This window comes from Papio anubis, chromosome 16, assembly GCF_008728515.1.
Source record: "Papio anubis isolate 15944 chromosome 16, Panubis1.0, whole genome shotgun sequence".
In the NCBI taxonomy this organism is placed as follows: domain Eukaryota; kingdom Metazoa; phylum Chordata; class Mammalia; order Primates; family Cercopithecidae; genus Papio; species Papio anubis.
Window position 1 is genome coordinate 52,308,791 of NC_044991.1, and position 8,994 is coordinate 52,317,784.

General features: G+C 40.8%; 1 pseudogene; it reads left to right on the forward strand.

Moving 5' to 3' along the window:
* Window positions 1-3,791: 3,791 nt before the first annotated feature.
* Window positions 3,792-8,394, forward strand: LOC110740528 (annotated as a pseudogene).
* Window positions 8,395-8,994: the final 600 nt, after the last annotated feature.

Consider the following 8,994-nt stretch of genomic DNA (forward strand, 5'->3'; position numbering starts at 1 on the left):
ATGTTGTATCTTTGTTCTCATTGGTTTCAAAGAACATCTTTATTTCTGCCTTCATTTCATTATGTACCCAGTAGTCATTCAGGAGCAGGTTGTTCAGTTTCCATGTAGTTGAGCGGTTTTGATTGAGTTTCTTGGTCCTGAGTTCTAGTTTGATTGCACTGTGGTCTGAGAGACAGTTTGTTATAATTTCTGTTCTTGTACATTTGCTGAGGAGTGCTTTACTTCCAATTATGTGGTCAATTTTGGAATAAGTGTGATGTGGTGCTGAGAAGAATGTATATTCTGTTGATTTGGGGTGGAGAGTTCTGTAGATGTCTATTAGGTCCGCTTGGTGCAGAGTTGAGTTCAATTCCTGGATATCCTTGTTCACTTTCTGTCTCGTTGATCTGTCTAATGTTGACAGTGGGGTGTTGAAGTCTGCCATTATTATTGTATGGGAGTCTAAGTCTCTTTGTAAGTCTCTAAGGACTTGCTTTATGAATCTGGGTGCTCCTGTATTGGGTGCACATATATTTAGGATATATATTTAGGATAGTTAGCTCTTCCTGTTGAATTGATCCCTTTACCATTATGTAATGGCCTTCTTTGTCTCTCTTGATCTTTGATGGTTTAAAGTCTGTTTTATCAGAGACTAGTATTGCAACCCCTGCTGTTTTTTGTTCTCCATTTGCTTGGTAGATCTTCCTCCATCCCTTTATTTTGAGCCTATGTGTGTCTCTGCATGTGAGATGGGTCTCCTGAATACAGCAGACTGATGGGTCTTGACTCTTTATCCAATTTGCCAGTCTGTGTCTTTTAATTGGACCATTTAGTCCATTTATATTTAAGGTTAATATTGTTATGTGTGAACCGGATCCTGTCATTATGATATTAGCTGGTTATTTTGCTCGTTAGTTGATGCAGTTTCTTCCTAGCATCGATGGTCTTTACATTTTGGCATGTTTTTGCAATGGCTGGTACCGGTTGTTCCTTTCCATGTTTAGTGCTTCCTTCAGGGTCTCTTGTAGGGCAGGCCTGGTGGTGACAAAATCTCTAAGCATTTGCTTGTCTGTAAAGGATTTTATTTCTCCTTCACTTATGAAACTTAGTTTGGCTGGATATGAAATTCTGGGTTGAAAATTCTTTTCTTTAAGAATGTTGAATATTGGCCCCCACTCTCTTCTGGCTTGTAGAGTTTCTGCCGAGAGATCTGCTGTTAGTCTGATGGGCTTCCCTTTGTGGGTAACCCGACCTTTCTCTCTGGCTGCCCTTAACAGTTTTTCCTTCATTTCAACTTTGGTGAATCTGACAATTATGTGTCTTGGAGTTGCTCTTCTCGAGGAGTATCTTTGTGGTGTTCTCTGTATTTCCTGAATTGAATGTTGGCCTGCCTTACTAGGTTGGGGAAGTTCTCCTGGATGATATCCTGAAGAGTGTTTTCCAACTTGGTTCCATTTTCCCCCTCACTTTCGGACACCCCAATCAGACATAGATTTGGTCTTTTCACATAATCCCATACTTCTTGAAGGCTTTGTTCATTTCTTTTTCCTTTTCTCTTTAGACTTCTCTTCTCGCTTCATTTCATTCATTTGATCCTCAATCACTGATACTCTTTCTTCCAGTTGATCGAGTTGGTTACTGAAGCTTGTGCATTTGTCACATATTTCTCGTGTCATGGTTTTTATCTCTGTCAGTTTGTTTACGGCCTTCTCTGCATTGATTATTCTAGTTATTCATTCTACCATTCTTTTTTCAAGACTTTTACTTTCTTTGCGCTGGGTACATAATTCCTCCTTGAGCTCTGAGAAGTTTGATGGACTGAAGCCTTCTTCTCTCATCTCGTCAAAGTCATTCTCTGTCCAGCTTTGATCCATTGCTGGTGATGAGTTGCGTTCCTTTGGAGGGGGAGATGCGCTCTTATTTTTTGAATTTCCAGCTTTTCTGCCCTGCTTTTTCCCCATCTTTGTGGTTTTATCTGCCTTTGGTCTTTGATGATGGTGACGTACTGATGGGGTTTTGGTGTGGGTGTCCTTCCTGTTTGTTAGTTTTCCTTCTAACAGTCAGGACCCTCAGCTGTAGGTCTGTTGGAGATTGCTTGAGGTCCACTCCAGACCCTGTTTGCCTGGGTATCAGCAGCAGAGGCTGCAGAAGATAGAATATTGCTGAACAGCGAGTGTACCTGTCTGATTCTTGCTTTGGAAGCTTCATCTCAGGGTGTACCCCGCCATGTGAGGTGTGGGGTTTCAGTCTGCACCTAGTGGGGGATGTCTCCCAGTTAGGCTACTCAGGGGTCAGGGACCCATTTGAGCAGGCAGTCTGTCCGTTCTCAGATCTCAACCTCCATGTTGGGAGATCCACTGCTCTCTTCAAAGCTGTCAGACAGAGTCGTTTGCGTCTGCAGAGGTTTCTGCTGCTTTTGTTGTTGTTTAGCTGTGCCCTGTCCCCAGAGGTGGAGTCTACAGAGACAGGCAGGCCTCCTTGAGCTGCTGTGGGCTCCACCCAGTTCGAGCTTCCCAGTGGTTTTGTTTACCTACTTAAGCCTCAGCAATGGTGGGTGCTCCTCACCCAGCCTCGCTGCTGCCTTGCAGTTAGATGGCAGACTGCTGTGCTAGCAATGAGGGAGGCTCCGTGGGCGTGGGACCCTCCCGGCCAGGTGTGGGATATAATCTCCTGGTGTGCCGTTTGGTAAGACCCTTGGTAAAGGGCAGTATTGGGGTGGGAGTTACCCGATTTTCCAGGTGTTGTGTGTCTCAGTTCCCCTGCCTAGGAAAAGGGATTCCCTTCCCCCTTGCACTTCCCAGGTGAGTCAATGCCTTGCCCTGCTTCAGCTCTCACTGGTCAGGCTGCAGCAGCTGACCAGCACCGATTGTCCAGCACTCCTTAGTGAGATGAACCCGGTACCTCTGCTGAAAATGCAGAAATCACCCGTCTTCTGTGTCGCTTGCGCTGGGAGCTGGAGACCGGAACTGTTCCTATTCGGCCATCTTGCTCCACCTCCTATCAAACATTTTTAAAAAGCTAATACTAACCATTCTTAAACTATTCCAAAAATAGAAGATGGAACACTCCCAAACTCATTTTATAAGGACAACATCACCCTGATTCCAAAGCCAGAAAAAACAACAACAACAACACAAGAAAACAAAACTGCAGGCCACTATCCCTGGTGAATATACATGTAAAAATATTTAATAACCTGCTAGCAAACTGAATTTAACAGCACATTAAAAGGATCACACACTAAAATGAAGTGGGATCTATTCCTGGGATGCAAAGCTGGTTTAACATGAAATTCAACCAATGTGACACACCATGTTTACAAAATGAAAGACAAACCACATAATCACCTCATAGATACACAAAAAGCATTTGACAAAATTCAACATCTTTTCATGGTAAACACTCTCAACCAAATAGGTATAGAAGGCGCTTTCCTTAACATAATAAAAACTACATATGAAGAACCTACAGTTAAAGTCATAATCACTGAGGAAAACAAAGCTTTTCCTCTAAGATCCAGAGCAAGATAAGGATGCCCAATCTTGCCACTGCTATTCAACATAGTATTGGAAGTCCTGGCTGGAGCAATCAGGCAAGAAAATGAAATAAAAAGGTATACAAATCAGAAAGGAAGAAATAAAATTATCTCTGTTTAAAGATGACATGATCATAAACATAGAAAATTCTAAACACTCTACACCGGAAAAAAAAAAAAAAAAACACTGTTGGAACAACCAGTAAGCATATTCAGTAAAGTTGCAGGGTACAAAATCAACATACAAAAATTAGTGGCATTTCCATACACCAACAATGAAGTAGCCAAAAAGAAAATTAAGAAAACAATCTCATTTACATTAGCAACAAAATGAAATATCTAATAATTAACTTAAGCAGGTAAAAGACCTGTACACTGAAAATTATAAAACCTTGATGAAGTTTTAAAAGACACAAACAGAAAGATATCTCATGTTCATAGATGAAAAGACTTAATATTGTTAAAAATGTACACATTACCTAAGCTATCTACAGATTTAGTACAATCCATATCAAAATCCCAAGGGCAGAAATAGAAAAAAAAAATCCTTAAATTTATATGTATCCCAAATAGCCAAAGTGCCATGGTTTGGACATTTGTTCCCTCCAAATCTCATGTTGAAATGCAATCCCCAATGCTGGAGGTGGAGCCTGATGGGAGATGTTTGTGTCATGACGACTGATCCCTCTTGAATGGTTTGGTGCCATCCTCATGGTAATTAGTAAGTTTGTGCTCTGAGTTTGTGCAAGATCTGGTTGTTTCGAAGTGTGGCCAATGGATATATTATGCAGTGTTTCTCAAACACATTTAACCACAGGCCCTTCTTGTGCACTAGCACTTCACATTACACACTTCTGTAAACACTGCATCTACCATCAATGAGCAATGCCCTGCCAGCTCAGTGCCTGCACAGGTCTGTGATGTGCTGCTGTCTAAATTTCAGCATGGCTTCTCATATGAGGACAGTGGGTTTAGGGGCTAAGGGTCAGAACTCAGCCTCCTGAATTGCAGCATCCTGAATCTTTCTTACTTGTCCCTCCTGCAGAAAGGGCATTTACCTTGCCATTGGAGTGTATTTTCCTCTCAGGTCATCACTGAAGACATAACAATTGCTTATGTGGGATGATGATACAGATCAAGTAGTTGGCCATGATGATCACTGCTGACAAGCTAAACATCCAAAGGAGCATGGCTGGCAAGAACCAAGAGACAGCTCCTCCAAATGTTCTACATTATGTACTGCCTTGTTACAACTTATTTTCATGTTTGGCCATGAGTTAATATGAATTCTAGAAAGTCTTGAATGAGTCCCAGGAAGAACAATAAAAATGATTATCAAGGAGAATAAACTAAGCTGTGCTTGGATCCCTCACTGCTTCAGTGTCCCTGTTGGGCTTTCTAGCAGTGGCCTAAGTGGAGAAGTAAAAGATGTTTGAATACACTTGGGTAAGTGAAGACGAGAATAAGGAGCTCATGGAAATATCATCAGAATACAATGGGGTAGTGCTGCTGTCCACAGTTACAGCCCAGTTTCCAGGGGCACGTGAGCTCCACCACAAGAATCCAGTGTCTCAATGTATGAAAGGTATCCTGCTGGTAGAAGGAATTCTGCATGCCCCTGATGCTGACAGTGGAAATCTGGTATATGTTGTCAACTGTCCCAAAGATAACAAAAAAAAAATGGGTGAGACAGCAGTGAAAGTGAAGAGCAGTCCAGAAAATATCTTGCTTAATAGTACTGGTAATTAGTGAGTTTGTGCTCTGAGTTTGTTTTTCCTCCTATGGAAACAGAATCTGAAAGAATATTTTAGTACCTTTGGAGAAGTCCAGGTAAAGATAGACATTAAAACTGGTCAAAGGGGTTTGGCTTTATTCTTTTTACGGAGTATGAAACACACGTGAAAGTAATGCCACAGTGACATATGATAGATGGATGATGGTATGACTAAATTTCCCAACTCTAAGCAAACCCCAGATGAGCCTTTGAGAAGCAGAAAAGTGTTTGTGGGGTGCTGTACAGAGGACATGACTGCAGATGAGCTATGGCAGTTTTTCTGTCAGTACAAAGAAGTGGTAGATGTCTTCATCCCCAAGCCATTCAGGGCCTTTGCCTTTGTTACATTTGCAGATGATCAGATTGCCCAATCTCCTTGTAGAGAGGACTTGATCATTAAAGGACTCAGCATATACATATCCAATGCCAAGCCTAATCATACAATAGCAATAGAAAGAAGTGGAAGATTTGGGAATATGAGTGGATTTGTTAATAGTAGAGGGGTGCATCTGGCTTGGAAAACAACCAAGATACTAACATAGGTGGTAGATGAACTTTGGTGTGCTCAGCATTAATCCAGTCATGATGGCTACAGAGCAGTTGGGGTACAATGAGCATGTTAGCCAGCCAGCAGAACCAGTCAGGCCCACCAAGTCATAACCAAAGTAAAGGCAACATGCAGAGGGAGCCAAACCAGGTCTTTGGGTCTAGAAATAACTCTTACAGTGGTTCGAACTCTGGTGCAGCAATTGGTTGGGAATCAGCATCAAATGCAGGATCAGGCAATGGTTTTAATGGAGGCTTTGGCTCAAGCATGGATTCTAAATCTTCTGGCTGGGAAATGTAGACATTGAGTTATAGTTGGTTATAGTACGGAATAGTGGGAATTCAAATTTTTCTAAACTCGTGGTAAGTATATGGTAAAATACAAAAATTTTCAAAACTGGTTTGTTCGGTGTGGCGCATATTCAGCAGTATTTTTGACAATTTTCTTTAGAAAAAGATGAAGAGATAAAGGAATTGTATAAGTTTTGTTACATAAAGAGTTGAAATATATTAAGAGTTGAGTTACATAAAGAGTTGAATAAATAAAGAGTTGAAATATTGAGTAGTTGAAAGTGACTGGCTGTTTGTCTGTTGGAAAATCAATACATTACAATTGATATCTGTAATGTTTTATCCCTGGACTTATCAAGTGAATTCTTTGAGTGCTCAGAATGGAAATCATTGATTAGAACTACAATCTTTTCTCCTTGTCTTAATTTGAATCCCACCATATGATTTTTTTCCTTAATAAAATCCCCTTTTGGGAGATCATGGTGTCACAGTGTTTGATTCTTTTGTTTTTTTAACACTTGTCCCCCTCTACCTCATATATAAAAGTACAATATGAAGCCTTCATTTAATCTCTGCAGTGCATCTCATTTCAAATGTTTACAGAAGCATTTCATTGAAAGTAGTACTGTAAATATCCTGCCATAGAAATACTTCCATCTACATGCTGTCTCATTCAAGAATTCATCATCACACTTCACAGGCTGTCTTTGACAGTGGGTGTTCCCATTTTGATTCACTACTCTTTATTTCATGGAGTCATATCAACATCACGAACACAAGGCTGTGATACGGAACCAGAAGGCTGTCTGAACTTTTGAAACTTTGTGTGGGATTGGTGGTGCTGCCAAGGCACGGAAGGCTAGAACGAGCGAGAGAAGGAGAGAGTGCAGATAGAGAGTTGATGAGGCATCATGAATATTTTTTTAACTTGGTGAGATGTGTCTCTCAATCCTGTAATTTTGGTGACAGTATACAGACAGCAATAATAATATATGAAAGTCTTTTGCATTCAAAGGACATCCACATGTGTTGGAAGACTTTCAATGAGCTTTGTTCTTAGGCAATCCACGTTAGTTGCGTGTGTTAAGTGAAACGATACCTGTATTTTCCTACCCTTTTGTCAACTGCTATGAATGCTGTATGGTGTGTGTTCTCTTCTGTTACTGATATATAAGTGTGGTAATGTGAACTGAAGCTGATGGGTTGAGAATATAAATCGAGCTTGTGGTGTGCTTTGAAGTACTTGGAAGCAGAGTTCACAGTGAGCTCAGCTGTCTCAAAGAAGGGTGGAAGTTCTAATGTCTGTTAGCTACCCATAAGAATGCTGTTTGCTACAGTTCTGTGTCCTGTGCTTGGATGCTTTTTATAAGAGTTGTCAATGTTGGAAATTCTTAAATAAAGTTGATTTCAATTTTTAAAAATGATTATCAGGATCAAAATAGGATATGTGGTAAAAGGTTCAATGATTTGGGTTATTTTTGGCCATTAGGTGGCACAATACTGACTGTCACTCGCGATACAAGCCTCCTATCTTGTGTATTAGATTTTATGGAAATGATACTAATTAGCTTCTTGCATCTTCAGAGTACCACAGAAGTTAAAAAGGACTTAAAGGCAACTTTATGAATACATGAGAACATATTGATCATTAGGTTGATAAAATCTGTTTCATTAAATCAGTGCATTTGGAGATTCTGATTTTGACATCTAAGAGAGAACTGATGTATGGATTTTCCTTGACAGCCAGGTCTTTATTTGCATTTGTTGGGGGCTGGACCAGGTAATTGCCCAAACTTCTTCCTCAGTTTCTGTTTATCTTCAATCCCAGCAAATCTCCCTCAAAATTTAATTATATGGAGGAACTTATGTAGATTATCTCACCTGGCTCTAGTGACCTCAGTTATATCACCAACTCATATGTCCTATGTGTTTCCAGTGGTACAGTTGATCATGAAATTGTCTGTAGTTTGACTGTACAAGTTTTATACGATCCTAATGATGCTTGCCCTTTTCTGGAGAGCATAGAACATAGGTTGTGTGTTTACACAGATCTGGTCCATAAAGTAATAATAAATCAACATTATTGTGGAAAAAATATAAAATAATAAAAGAGTATGACATCTGCAGTCCCCTTGCTCCCTTCTCTCTTACTCCCACTCTCGCCATGTGATATCCTGGCTCCCACTTTGCCTTCTACCATGATTGTAGGATTCCTGAGGCCTCCACCAGCAGCAGATGCTGCTATGCTTCCGCTACAGCCTGCAGAACTGTGAGCCAATTAAACTTCTTTCTTTATAAATTACCCAGTCTCAGCCAGGTGCGGTGGCTCAATCCTGTAATCCCAGCACTCTGGGAGGCCAAGGCGGGCAGATCACGAGGTCAGGAGATCGAGACCATCCTGGCTAACACGGCGAAACCCCATCTCTACTAAAAATTAGCTGGGTGTGGTGGCAGGCACTTGTAGTCCCAGCTACCTGGGAGGCTGAGGCAGGAGAATGGTGTGAACCTGGGTGGAGCTTGCAGTGAGCTGAGATGGCACCAGTGCATTCCAGCCGGGACACCAGAGCAATACTCCATCTCAAAAAATAAATAAATAAAATCAAAAAATAAAAAATAAATTACCCAGTCAAAGGCATTCTTTAATGGCAACAAAAACAGACTAACACACAAAGCAATCTTGAGGGGAAAGAAAAAAGCTGGAGGCATCACACTTCCTGATGTCAATTATATTACAAAGCTATAGTAACTGAAATAGTATGGGACTGGCATAAAGTGGACATATCGACTAATGAATCAGAAGAGAGAACCCAGAAATAAACCCACACATTTATGGTCAACTGATCTTCAACAAGGGTTCCAAGAACACACA